Source organism: Rutidosis leptorrhynchoides, chromosome 1 (genome assembly GCF_046630445.1).
Source record: "Rutidosis leptorrhynchoides isolate AG116_Rl617_1_P2 chromosome 1, CSIRO_AGI_Rlap_v1, whole genome shotgun sequence".
NCBI classification, from domain to species: domain Eukaryota; kingdom Viridiplantae; phylum Streptophyta; class Magnoliopsida; order Asterales; family Asteraceae; genus Rutidosis; species Rutidosis leptorrhynchoides.
In genome coordinates, this window is record NC_092333.1 from 231726947 (window position 1) to 231742766 (window position 15820).

Sequence of the window (15820 nt, forward strand, 5' to 3'; positions counted from 1 at the left end):
ATAATAAAAGGTGAAGACAAAAGGCAGATTCGACGAATTGAAGACGCAAACGACCAAAAAGCTCAAAAGTACAAAAGACAATCAAAGAGGTTCCAATTATTGATAAGAAACGTCTCAAAATTACAAGAGTACAAGATTCAAAATGCAAAGTACAAGATATTAAATTGTACGCAAGGACGTTCGAAAATCCAGAACCGGGACCAGAGTCAACTCTCAACGCTTGACGCAACGGACTAAAAATTACAAGTTAACTATGCACATAAATATAATATAATATTTAAATAATTCTTATAATTATTTATATATTATATATTATATTATTAAAAACCGTCGGCAGAAAAAACAAAGGCATGTGAGCCTCTCCAGCTGGCCATGCGATCGCATGGCCTTGAAGGGTAAAGCTCATGCGATCGCATGAGCCACTTTTCCAGCCCACATGCCTATAAAATTCGCAGCTTGGTGAACATCAAAACACATCTTTTTCTTCTCCTCATTCAACGTATAATATTTATATTTATATTATAATTTTAATTTTAATTTATAATAATAAGGGTGTGTTAGCGAATGTTGTAAGGGTGTAAGTCGAAATTCTGTCCGTGTAACGCTACGCTATTTTTAATCATTGTAAGTTATGTTCAACCTTTTTAATTTAATGTCTCGTAGCTAAGTTATTATTATGCTTATTTAATCTGAAGTAATCATGATGTTGGGCTAAAAATATTAAAATTGGGTAATTGGGCTTTGTACCATAATTAGGGTTTGGACAAAAGAACGACACTTGTGGAAATTAGACTATGGGCTATTAATGGGCTTTATATTTGTTTAACTAAATGATATTTGTTAATGTTAATATAAAGATTTACAATTGGACATCTCTATAAATAACCATATACACTCGATTGGACACGATGGGCGGGGTATTTATATGTACGAATAATCGTTCATTTAACCGGACACGGGAATGAATTAATAGCCACTAGAATTATTAAAACAGGGGTGAAATTATGTACAAGGACACTTGGCATAATTGATAACAAAGTATTAAAACCTTGGGTTACATTCAGTCGACATCCTGGTGTAATTATTAAACAAAGTATTAAAATCTTGTTACAGTTTAAGTCCCCAATTAGTTGGAATATTTAACTTCGGGTATAAGGATAATTTGACGAGGACACTCGCACTTTATATTTATGACTGATGGACTGTTATGGAAAAAAACCAGACGGACATATTAAATAATCCAGGACAAAGGACAATTAACCCATGGGCATAAAACTAAAATCAACAAGTCAAACATCATGATTACGGAAGTTTAAATAAGCATAATTCTTTTATTTCATATTTAATTTCCTTTATTTTATATTTAATTGCACTTCTAATTATAGCACTTTTATTTATTGTTATTGTATTTAATTGCACTTTTAATTATCGTACTTTTTAATTATCGCAAGTTTATTTTATCGCATTTTATTTATCGCAATTTCATTTTCGTTATTTACTTTACGCTTTAAATTAAGTCTTTTATTTATTTAATATTTTACATTTTGTTTTAATTGCGACTAAAGTTATAATATCGACAAATCCGTCATTAAACGGTAAAAACCCCCCTTTATAATAATAATATTACTTATATATATTTGTATTTTTATAAAATAAAACTAATATAGCGTTAAGCTTTGATTAAAAGATTTTCCCTGTGGAACAAACCGGACTTACTAAAAACTACACTACTGTACGATTAGGTACACTGCCTATAAGTGTTGTAGCAAGGTTTAAGTATATCCATTCAATAAATAAATAAATATCTTGAGTAAAATTGTATCGTATTTAATAGTATTTCCTTGTAAAATTTAATAGTATTTTATACCCCTTAGCTTTAAACATCAAATATATATTGAGTTGTATCAGTTTTAAAAAAAATACGTTAATGAACTTAAAATCGAACTCGTCATTATAGACTGTTATAGACCTCAATCAAAACATGAAAAAGGTTTTATTTATCACCTAGAAACTTTCTATAACCTCAGTTGAATACAAAATCTCAAACTGAAATCTAATTCCGCGTTTGAACAAAATTATTGAGTTTTGGAACGTAACTTTGACTCCAAAATTCTTATTTGATACTAAGAATTAAGCTTTGAAACTTTCCAGAAACTTTAAATGGATCGTTCCTAGCCATACCGCATTAACAAAATTTGAAATTGATTGCTAAATCGTTAAATTTGAAAAACAACTTAAGAACAGGGCAGGCGAAGGTTTTATTGGGTTTTTTCTTTGAAAATCTAAATCTGTTAATGCTTATAAGGGTTTGAATTGATACTGATAGAAAAAGTGTTGAATGTGTTACTCAAATTCATCGATTAATTCATCCATTATATAATCAAATTGATAGACATTTTTCAATATTCTTAATAGGAGAAAGAAAAAATATATATATAAAATTGTGTACGAATTTCTATCTGTTTTTGGATATATCTGAGGTTAGGTTGATCCTGGTGACGAGCTGGGAGACCAAAATAGAATAAATAAGGATTTGATAGGTATATATAACTAATCTAATTAATCATAGTTTAAAGAATTTTTATAATTAATATTTATAATTAATAATAATAATAATTATAATAATGATACATGAATCATATGTTGATAATAATTATAATATAAATGATAGTAATAATATTTTCTATTATTTTCTATTAATTATAACTATAAGAATAATAATGATATTAATAATACAAATAATATTATTTAAAGATAATAATAATTGAGTATATTATTTATAATATAACAAATTATGTTTTTTTTAAATCTCATATTTATATATTATATCTTGAGATTAATATTACCTAATGATAATAATGTATCAAATTACATGTATCAAAATCTATCTGTAATCATTTTATTAGTGTTAATAATACTGGTTTTAGTATAAATCTTTATATTAATAAAAGTACTAATATTATAAATATGGCAATTTTATTTTATCTTTTAGTAATTTAATATATTGATTTTACATTTTATTAAGTATGTAGTATTTAATAATATCTATTATGCATAATAACACATATCAATTGTTTAATACTTTATATATTTCATATCTATAATATTAATTAGATATAGCAACCATGTGCATATATATATATATATATATATATATATATATATATATATATATATATATATATATATATATATATATATATATATATATATATATATATATATATATATATATATGTATATATATATATATATATATATATATATATATATATATATATATATAATCATTTTAATAGCAATTTAATTATTCTGTATATTATTTTGTATCACCTTTTACGTATTTAATTCTATTGCTTAAATTATATTCTATAATTTCAAATTATTATGATTACTTATATGTATACATATGTACATATTTATTTACAAATAATTGCTCGTGAATCGTCAGTAATGGTCGAATGGTAATTGAATATATATGAACATAATTTCAAAGTTTTGAGACTCCAACTTTACAGATTTTGCTTATTTTGTCGGTATCATAGTAAGATTAAGTTTAAATTTAGTTGGAAATTTCCGGGTCGTCACAGTACCTACCCGTTAAAGAAATTTCGTCCCGAAATTTGAGTGTGGTCGTCATGGTTAACAATAAAGATGTTTTCATGACGAATATGAGTTGATAAATAGAGTTTTATCATTATTGATTATTATAGATAAAATGATTTGATTATGTGAAGCGTACGAATGAAGCTGTCACAAAAAAATGGAGATAGAGATTTAACTTTTGACGTAGTCACGGTGGATTTCCGGAATTTAAGGGATTTAAAGAAAATATTGGAAATCTATAAGATCTGATTCTTCGAGACTTATGAAAAATTAGGATCCTCTTTAATTTAATGCGATTATCTGTCTCGATTGTTTTGTCTGGTATCTTCTCTATAAATGAACTGCTTCCGTTCTAATATTTTCACCACTTCAATTCTTTCTTTCTCGATCCATACTTTCAAACAATTGTGAAAACACTGAATCAAGTTCCGATCCTTGTCCTCATCCTTACTATCGCAATAATAATTCTCCTTTTCTAACTTCCACCAGAGGAATCTGCTTTCTTCTATTTCACCCTTGGGGTTATAGTGTTTTTAATTCTCCCGTGTCTTTATGTTGCGATAAACATTGATATATACGGTTTGTAATTTATGTGTTGTTATCGAGCTTTATATTCTCCCTTATATTTCGAAGCTCTATGCTTTTGTTTTGTCTTCCCGACTTCAAGTCAAGCGAATAATGGTCCAGAATTCGTAGATATAAAATTTTCTAATGATTAAAATGTTCTAAGCTTGAAGGAACGTGATAGCACGATTTGATTTTCAAATTTATCAAAATCACTGAGAATAGAACTATCAAGAATATATTTTCTTGATATGTTCAGAGGTTAAGTAGAATGAAAGAGTTATGTAACATGGCACATGATGATAGTATGATCTACTGTGAACCATCATCTCGTTTCATTAGAAACTCAGCATGACTTACTATAATATAATCACGTCGGCCAAGCGTCATTATATTATACTAACCCATGCTTCAATTCCCAACACTTCTCCACAATTCATTCATAATTTATATTTAGGTTTTATAGAAGTTTCTAATATAATGGAATACTGGAAACATGAAAAGGTAGATAATTTCGGACAAGAATATTTATGAAAATATTCTCAGAAATATCGAAGATATTTATGATGATATTTTGGAATTTCTAAGTTCGAAGATTGATGACGAAAAATTTTCCGCAAGATTTTAACGTAGGTACGGAGCAAGATATTCTCTAAAGATTTCATCGGATCCAGATTTACCTGGATTCTTTGAATATAGGGTTTGGTCCTTGTATTTGTTCTTTGTTTCCTTCATGGTTAGCTCAATTTTTTTTTTCAGTACCAAATTTTCTATCTGGCGTTCCCAACACTCCATTCTTCATCATCAAACTCTTGGTCATTAAGACCATTTACTACATGCTGCTTCGTCAGCATTTTCAAAGTTAACGGATCTGGATCATTGATTATCAAATCGAGGTGTTTTCAGGAGAATTGGGTTTTTAGATGATTAAACGCTGATGGTAATATGGTGGAATATAAAAGGTTCCTCGATAACAATAGAAGAGCACACATATATATATCAAAATTATAATAAGATTGTTTCGAGCGAAAAGTCGAAGTTGACTTGCTGGAGCTGTGACAAAATTTGCTACCTTGAAAAGGAATTGTAAAGTTATTTTGGGTAATAATAATGCCAAAAGAGCTAGCACAGATACGTGTTAAACGTTTACTCAGGTTTCGAATGTTTTCAGGTGCATAACTATATGCATCAATCTTTTCTTCCGTAGATGAAGTGCAACGGATTCATCCTCTCGATTGAGGTGTCTTCAAGAATCATGAAAGTTTTGAACGCACTCAAGATACAAATGAGGTTTAAGATGAAATCAAGTGGCAAACTTGAAGAGTTGTTTAGTTTCATATGCTATAATCAATATTTTAATTCTTTTTTTTTTATTTGTCCAATAATCGGTTTATATATATATATATATATATATATGTATGTATATATATATATATATGTATATATATATATATATATAATCTTAGAATTATCCCACGACGTATTGTATACGTATTGTCTTTGCATCAACCCAGAGACGTATTGTATACGTATTGTCTTAGAATTAACTAAGACGTATTGTGTACGTATTGTCTTAGGATTTATCAAAACGTATTGTATACTTGTTGTGTTAGGATGTACCAAATATTCAAATTAATAAATACGTATCATAACCCGTGTACATGTCTCAGACTCGATCACAACTCAAAGTATATATATTATTATAGAATCAACCTCAAGCCTGTATAGAGAACTCGATCATTACTGCATATAGAGTGTCTATGGTTATTCCAAATCATATATATAGATGCGTCGATATGATATGTCAAAACCTTGTATACGTGTCCCGATATTTAAAGTACGTAAAATAAATAACGGAAATTAAATGACGATAAATAAAATTGCGAGAATATAAATTTCGATAATTAAATTGCGATAAATAAAATGTAATCAGTTAGCTAGGAACAGTTAGCTGGAACAGTTAGCGTGGATTCTTAACAAAATTTCTCATAGTTAATTCGTTTGTTTCTAACAAATTTTATTTTGTCTAATGTTTTCTTCATTATGCCACTTGTTGGATTCTGATAAGTCAAACCCAAATATGAAATTGAATGAAAATAGTCATTATGTGGTGAACGGATACGTATATCGGTGGATGTAAATAGGATAGTAAATGATCATTGAATCAGATTCGAAGAACATACAGTATAACTTATTAATGTGAAATCTAAATATTTCTCGGGTATTACCTACCAGTTAAAAATATTTTTTTTTACCATTAACAGTTTGTACAAAAGAATTTTTAATTACAATCTTTTTGAAAATATACTTACATATATATTTTCTTCAGATGTAATCATGGATTTAATGAATAATATGATATTAGACACATTTGATTTACCGTTAGAATAAGAATATATAATCTCTAAAACATTAGAGATTACACAATCGCCATGTCGAACGAAGATAATCGATATAAAACGATCTGTAGAACGTAGATTAATGATATAGAGCGATATGTAGAACGATGGTTATGCTCGAGATACAGATTGTGATGTCAAGACTGGTGATGCGGATGTTGCTGTAGGTGATACTTGGGCTGTTGGTGCTGATGTTGTTGACGTAAGTCTATCTTCCAAATTGCGTACTGTACTTTCTAGATACCCCATTCTTTCTTCAAACCTAGCATGAAGCTCCCTGACTTCTTCCACTAATCCTACTTGATTAGTAGTCGGGAGTAGAGGTTGAATCACCAACATAACTCTATGAATGCGTTCTTTGAGGCGGAATATTCTGGCAAAGAGGGTAAAAATAGTATTGCGTATTGGTTGACCGGTGAGTGCATCAAGTTCTCCGATGTCGGGAGGTAAATTTGGTTCGCGGTAGGGTTCTCCCTCTTCATTTCTCCAGCGAGTGAGTATGTCTCGAATCCATCCCCATCTCCTCAAGAAAGAAGTGCAGTTAACCAGTTGGGGCACTTTGGTCACACTACCTTCAGAGTCTTCAGAATCGCCTTCGGAATTATATAAATTCGAATTTGGTACATGATCCATCTGACACGATCAGCTAAAGGATTTTCGATATGAAATGATTTTTGGATATCGAATGATATTCTAATTATATAGGATATCTATACATACTTCCAAAGATCCCGTGGATTACGGAGGAAACTAAGGGAAAAGTGTCAGACCAGATCTGATGTGATGGGATATGAATTTGTCTGTACACCATGTATGCAATAATTGCAATAAAACGTGTCGAGACTGAAAATGATAGGTAGATATTTTTCGGCAAAGAATGATATGCAACTTTTGACATGCAAACAAGGTCCAAGTCTAGACTCATTAATGTATCCTAACAACTACTAGGTCGAAGTCCAGACTCACTAGTGCATCCTAACAACTATCAGTTAGACACACTAATGTAAGACCTGGTTCGCTAAGACCACCGGTCTGATAACACCTGTGATGACCCGTCCCAATCCACTTGGATGAAGTCTTCAACAACTAGTTCCATTGCGAGGTACAGACCTCTATGTGATGACCCAGGAATTTTTGATCAAATTTAAACTTAATCTTACTATGATTCTGACACGATAAGCAAAGTCTTTAATGTTGAGTCTCGAAATTTTTGAAATCTATAACCATGTAATCATTTACCATCTGACTGTGCCCGAGGATTCATGAATAATTGTTTATAAATATACATGTATAAATAAATATATCAATATAAAGTGTAAATATATACAATAATGTAAAATAATAAAATACAATTGATATATCTAAAACTAAATATGTAAGATAAGATATAAAGTGATTAAGATGTACATAAAAATGAATTTATATATAAATATAAGATATCTATAAATAATTATTATATTATAATATGTATATTGTAAGATATATATATATATATATATATATATATATATATATATATATATATATATATATATATATATATATATATATATATATATATATATATATATATATATATATAAGAAATTTATACTTAATGAAAGTTGCTATATACATAATCATTAAAGATTACATGATTAGTAAATTGTATATATTAACTGTAAATACAAATTTATATTGTAGTCGTTATAATAATTTTATTATTACTTGCATTAATAATACCATTACTAATATCAATATTCTTATATCATATTCTTATATCATAGATATTATTTATCGAAAATAATAAAATCTATTATTGTTATCATTATTATCACTTTTGTGATTATTAGTATCATTATTATTTATAATTATTATTTATATAATTATTACTATTACTAATATATTTAATTATTTATTATTACTAATATTAATTTCAATTATATAAATTATATAAATAAAGATTGTACAAGTTGTTATATGTATCTTTCACACTATAGTTGGATTTTTGTTTCTGTCAAGATTCAGTATTATAACAATCCAAAAACCAGTACCAATCTGTTTCATTTTTTTTGTTATATATTCTCTTTTCATATTTCTGTCCTTAAACTGATTTCGGTCAACTTTAATTGGTATAAAACACAAATTCATCCTATTGTTTTCACTAAATCCATTTACTCGATCACCATATTATATACAGCTAGTGTATCACTGCAATTCAGGATTTTTAAAAACAGAAATTCCAAGAAATTTAAAAGTCGACCTCTGTTCTTATCTCTTTTTGTCAAAACCATGATTCCGAATGAAATTTCAAAATGTGTAACTGCAGATAGGTTAGAAAACCTTCGTTTAAACTACCTGCAAATTATCAAGGTCCAATTCTATCTATCGATTTCGAATTTTGGAGTCAACCCTTAATTATCAAAAAGTCAAACGACAGGTTCATAGCCAAATTCGTATTTGTTTTGATGTTTCAAATCAAATTGATTGTCCAGAAACTTTCTAGGAGTCGAGTGCAAACTTTTTCATGTTGTAAGTTGGATCTAAAATGCTTTTAATTTCAAAATCACGATAGGAGTTCATAAGATGGTTACTACGAACTGTTTTGTTACTGCTACTTTATTTTTTTTTATTTTTTTTTGTTAATCAAAATAATACACAACCATTATTAAGCTGTTTTCGTTATCATTCCTAAACCAAAACAAAAATTAATTCGATGATGTAACTGATCGGGTCTGTGAGGTTGAAGAGGAAGAGGTAGAATTAGAAACAGAAAATATAATAGTTAAATAAAATTGGGTTGCATGATATATCAGAAATCGAGCAACAACTCATTGGTTAAGGGTGTTTCGGGTGAACGGGAGGTCGCGGGTTCGAGCCCGGCCGATGGCAGTTTTTATCTTTTTAGCTATTTCATCAAGGTAGCCAATTTATTTATTTATTTATTTACTCATTTTTATTATTATTATTATTATTGTTGTTGTTATTATTGTTGTTATTATTATTCCTAGTATTATAATTATAATTAGATTTAGAATTGTAAGTATTATTAGTATTATGATCTAATTATCATTATTATTATTATTATTATTATTATTATTATTATTATTATTATTATTATTATTATTATTACTATTATTATTATTAATTATTATTCTTGTCATTGTTAGTAGTATTTTTATCATTAGTTATTATTATTTTTATCACATGCCAAAATAAGTAGTAGTTATCATTTTTAACACTATTATTAATATTAGTATTTTCATTAAGATTATTATTAGTATAACTATTATTAGGTTTGAAAACTATCATTTTTATCATTATCATTAATATTTTCATGACAACTAAATATTATATATATAAAAAAATATGTACTGATATTCATATTAAATATAATTATATATGGAGTATATTAACATTCTTACATATAGCAAATTATTGAGTTTTGATAAAAAAAAATACTAATTACATATAAATATATATATAATCATAAGTATAAATATTAATTATTTTAAAAGTATATACAAAATAAAAATAGATAACATATAATTTAGGATATAAAATATACATAAAGTATATATATTACTTAGGATTTCTCATAAAGTTCGTATAATTACAACACTTAACATATAAATATTATAAGATTAATAAATGAAATTACTTGATTACCATTATATGTATTAATATATACAAATGATATAGGTTCGTGAATCCGAGGCAAACCCTGCATTGTTCCGTTGTTCAATATAGTCATATGTATTTTTACTACAAAATACATTAGGTGAGTTTCATTTGCCTTTTTACCCTTTATATTTTTGGGCTGAGAATATATGCACAATTTTTATAAATGTTTTACGAAATAGACACAAGTAATCGAAACTACATTATATGGTTGAATGATCGAAATCGAATATGCCCCTTTTAGTCTGGTAATCTAAGAATTAGGGAACAGACACCCTAATTGACGCGAATCCTAAAGATAGATCTATCGGGCCTAACAAGCCCCATCCAAAGTACCGGATGCTTTAGTACTTCGAAATTTATATCATGTCCAAAGGAGGATCCCGGAATGATGGGGATATTCTTATATGTATATTGTGAATGTCGGTTACCAGGTGTTCAATCCATATGAATGATTTTTGTCTCCATGTGTAGGACGTATATTTATGAGAACTGGAAATGAAAATCTTGTGGTCTATTAAAATGATGGAAATGTTTCTTTATGCTAAACTAATGAACTCACCAACCTTTTGGTTGACACTTGAAATCATGTTTATTCTCAGGTATAAAAGAAGTCTTCCGCTATGCAATTGCTCATTTAAAAGATATTACTTGGAGTCATTCATGACATATTTCAAAAGATGTTGCATTCGAGTCGTCGGGTTCATCAAGATTATTATTTAGACAATTATAGTTGAATATATTATGAAATGAATTGCATGTCATCAATTTTCGATATGAAGCAAGTTTGTCTTTTAAAAACGAATGCAATGTTTGTAAAATGTATCATATAGATGTCAAGTACCTCGCGATGTAACCAACTATTGTGAATCGTTTGTAATCGATATGGACTTTGTCCAGATGGATTAGGACGGGTCCTTTCAGTTGGTATCAGAGTGGTGGTCTTAGTGAACCAGGTCTTGCATTAGTGTGTCTAACTGATAGTCATTAGGATGCATTAGTAAGTCTGGACTTCGACCGTGTCTGCATGTCAAAAGTTTTGCTTATCATTTTTGTCGAAAATCATCTATTTACCATCCTTAGGAAATTACCTGCTTATCATTCTTAGTCTAGACACATCTTACTGCAATGATTGCATGAATAGTGTATAGACAAAAATTCGTATCTTAGCGTATCTGTTACTGTAGACCTTGCCTGATATCTCTTGTAAATTTCTCCTTAATTTAAGGGATCCTGGTACTATATATATCTATGTAAATTATGCATTAAGAATACCATCTAACTATCAATTACTGTCACTAAACTCTTCATATCAAAAATCTTTCCTGAGATCGCGTAAGATGGCCTCTACGAATCGACCAAGTTCCTCTGACTCCGAAGACAGCGTGACAGGAGCACACCAATCAATCAACTATCGTGATTACTGGAGAGAATGGGGGTGGGTTCGCGACATACTCACCCTATGGAGAAGGGAAGAAGGTACTCCATATCATGAATCGAATCTACCACCTAACCTTGGAGTACTCGACCCGCTCACCGGCGAACCTGTTCGCAACACCGTTTATACCCTTTTTGTTAGAATTTTTCGTCTTGAGACTACCATTAATGGAACTAGAGAAGATATCCAACCTCTACCCCACACTGATAACCAACCAGGGTTAGTAGAAGAAGTTAAAGAACTTCGAGCTCGAGTGTTAACTTTAGAGAGCACGGTACACAGTTTGCAAGCATCAGCAGTATCACCAACACCAGTCACATCACCAACCTTAGCTCCAACAGCACTAGTACCATCAACAATCCATGCTTCAACATCTCATTCTGTACCTCGAGTATAATCATCGTTCTACGTATCGATCTACATCGATTATCTTCGTTCTTCATGACGATTAAGTAATCTCTAAATGTTTTAGAGATTATGTACTCTAGTTCTAACGGTAAACCAAATGAGTTGAATACCATATTAACTCAATGAATCCATGATTACATCTGAAGAAAATATATATGTATATATGTTTTCATAAAGATTGTAATTAAAAATTCTTTCGTACAAAGTGTTAATTGTGAAAATATTTTAACGGGTAGGTAATACCCGAGGAATATTTAGATTTCACATTAATAAGTTACATTGTACATTCTTCGAAGCTGATTCAACAGTTGTTTACTATCCTACTTACATCCACCGATATACAAATCCGTTCACCACAGAATAACCATATTCATCCAATTTCATATTTGGATTTTGATTTATCAGAATTCAACAAGTGGCATAATGAAGAAAACATTTGACGGAATAAAATTTGTTAGAAACAAACAAATTAACTATGAGAAAATTTTGTTAAGAATCCACGCTAAAAAAAAAAATCCTAGCTAAGTGTTCCTAGCTAACTGATTACATTTTGAATTTATCGCAATTTTATTTATCGTCATTTAATTTCTGTTATTTATTTTACGCACTTTAATTATCAGGACACATATACAATGTTTTGACATATCATATCGACCCGTCTATATATATATATTTCGGAACAACCATAGGCACTCTATATGCAAATGTTGGAGTTAGCTATACAGGGTTGAGGTTGATTCCAAAATATATATATACTTTGAGTTGTGATCGAGTCTGAGACGTATACGGGTCACGATACATATTAATTAAATCGAATATTATATATTAAACTATATATGAATTATTGGACTGTTAACTGTGGATTATCAACTGAGGACTATCAAAATTGGACAATTAAAATGAATTAAAATATTGATTATAACATATGAAACTAAACAATTCTTCAAGTTTGCCACTTGATTTCGTCTTAAACATCATTTGTATCTTCACGATTACATTCTGCGTTTAAACCTTTCATGATTCTTGAAAACACCTCAATCGAGAGGATGAACCAACCGCACTTCATTTACGGGAGAAAAGATTGATGCATATAGTTATGCACCTGAAAACACTCAGAACTTGTAGCACGTAGCTGTGCTAATTTCTTTAACGCTTTTATTATCGAAAATAACTTTGCAATCCATTACCAAAATTAGTCAATTTTGTCACAGCTCCAACAAGTCAACTTCGATTTTCATTCGGATTAACCTTATTATAATCTTGATATATGTGCGTGCTCTTTTGTTGTTACCGGGGAACCTTTTATATCCCACCATATTATCAGTAGACGTACCAGCAACCTCGTCGCTCCTTGACTTAAATCTCTCTGACAAATCATTATATTTATTCATTGAAACCCTATCATATACTCATCCGCATCTTGTAACGAGAACTGCCATAACAATTACCGAGAATCAGCAATCAGTATTTTGAAAACTCACAGCATATCTACATCAACAGTTAAATGTATAACATTTATCTTTTAGAATTATGCTCTTTCATTCTGAAATTCTGAACAGCACTCAGTCTACAAATCAATATTCTGAATGTTGAAAAAGCTGAATGAAGCAACAGAAACTGTAGACAACCGTAAACGACCTTAATCGTCGGAAGTTTAATGATAAAGAATAGTATGTTGGAAAAGCTCAGAAAAAAAAAATTGGAACTGAAAAACGGATTGAGCTAACCACGAAGGAGACCAAGGACAAATACAAGGACCATACCCTATATTCAAAGGATCCAGATGATTCTATATCCGATGAAATCTTTAGAGAATATCCTACTCAAAAGTCATGTTAAAATCTTGCGAAAAATCTTTCTTCATCAACCATCGAACTTAGAAATTCCAAAATATCATCATCAATATCTTCGATATTTCTGAGGATATTTACATAAATATTTTCGTCCGAGAATATATACCTCTTCGTACTTCCTGTGTATCATTATATTGGAAACATTCAATAGAAAATTTAGTACCAAAAAGCAGATTATGCGAAACTATGAAGAAAGCCGTGGACAAATCACAAAGAATAAGTTTGACTTCAAAGAATCTAAATGATTCAATGTCTGCTAAAGTCTTTAGTGAATATCTTGCTCCTTACTCTAAACCCTTGCAGACAATAGTTTCTATCATCCGCTGATCTTAGATATTCCGAGATATTATCGTATCTTTCATTATAAATATCCTCCATATTTCTGGAGATATTTTTATAACTATGCTTATCTGAAATCATTAATCTCTTTGTGCTATCAGTATTACATCATATAGAAACTGTTAGTTTCTATATTCTGTAAACTTTCGAGCTAAAAATATGAATGTTATTAAAGTAATGTTGGGAACTGATGCATGGGTTAGTATAATATAATGACAATTGATCAACGTGATTATATTATAGTAAGTCATGCTAAGTTTGTAAATGGAACATGATGATTCACAGATTATAACGTCATCATGTGTCATGTTACATAACTCTTTCATTCTGATTAATTTCTGAACATATCAAGAAAGTATATTCTTGATAGTTCTATTCTCAGTGAATCTGGTAATTTGACAAATCAAATCGTGCTATTACGTTCCTTCTTATTTAGAACATTAACAATGTTCATTCTGAAACTTATATCTGCGAATTATGGACCATTACAAGAGATGCCAAATCGCCAGAAGAAGAAACGAAGGGACAAAGCTCTGAAATAGAAATTGGAGTATAAATCGAAGCAAATAGGAGGGAGTATTAACTGTGGATGACAATGATTATAGGAAACAGAAATGGGGACATTGAAATATAAGGGGGAGATATAAAGCCCGATAACAACGCATAAATTACAAACCGTGTATATCAATGTTTATCGCAATATAAATGTGACGACCCGGAAATTTCTGACCAAATTTAAATTTAATCTTTATATAATTTAATGTTCCTGACACGATAAGCAAAGTCTGTAATGTTGAAATCTCAAAAAAAAAAAAAATTGAAACTATGTTCATGTAATCAATTACCCTTCTACTGTCCTCGATGATTCACGAATCATTGCTTGTAAGTATGTGGATATATATAAAAATGTGCATATATAAATATATGTATAATATATATATATAATAACTGGAACAGTAATAAACTATTATATACACTTATAGTTATAAATAAATATGTACAATAAGATACATTGTAATAAAAACAATTATTTTATATGTGTATCTATTGTATATATATATTGTTATATTTAATTTAATTATTTAGTATATACTTATTTGTGTAGTAAATTTTGTTGTTTAAAAACGTTTATATATATGCATAGCGTATACTGAATATAATTAATTATGAGTTTAAATGGTAAATGTCTGTAGTTTTCGATTGGCGTTTAATTATTTTTAAAATAGATCTAATATATATATATATATATATATATATATATATATATATATATATATATATATATATATATATATGAAGTTTTAAAATAAAAGTTGTTCCAAAATTTGAATAGAAAGATAATAGTTTTGATAAATATTTTTTTTACCTTTTCGAACTAAGTTTTTGTACTCCGTACATATAAATTGGAACAGAAAATAAATAATTTTCGAACATTTTTGATCAGGTTTCAAACAGGTAATGAGTGAAATACTTAAATATAGTTAATCTAAAAATTTGGGATTTTTTTAGGAACACTTTTATACGTTAACTGTTTAGCAATGGACACGCCCCGT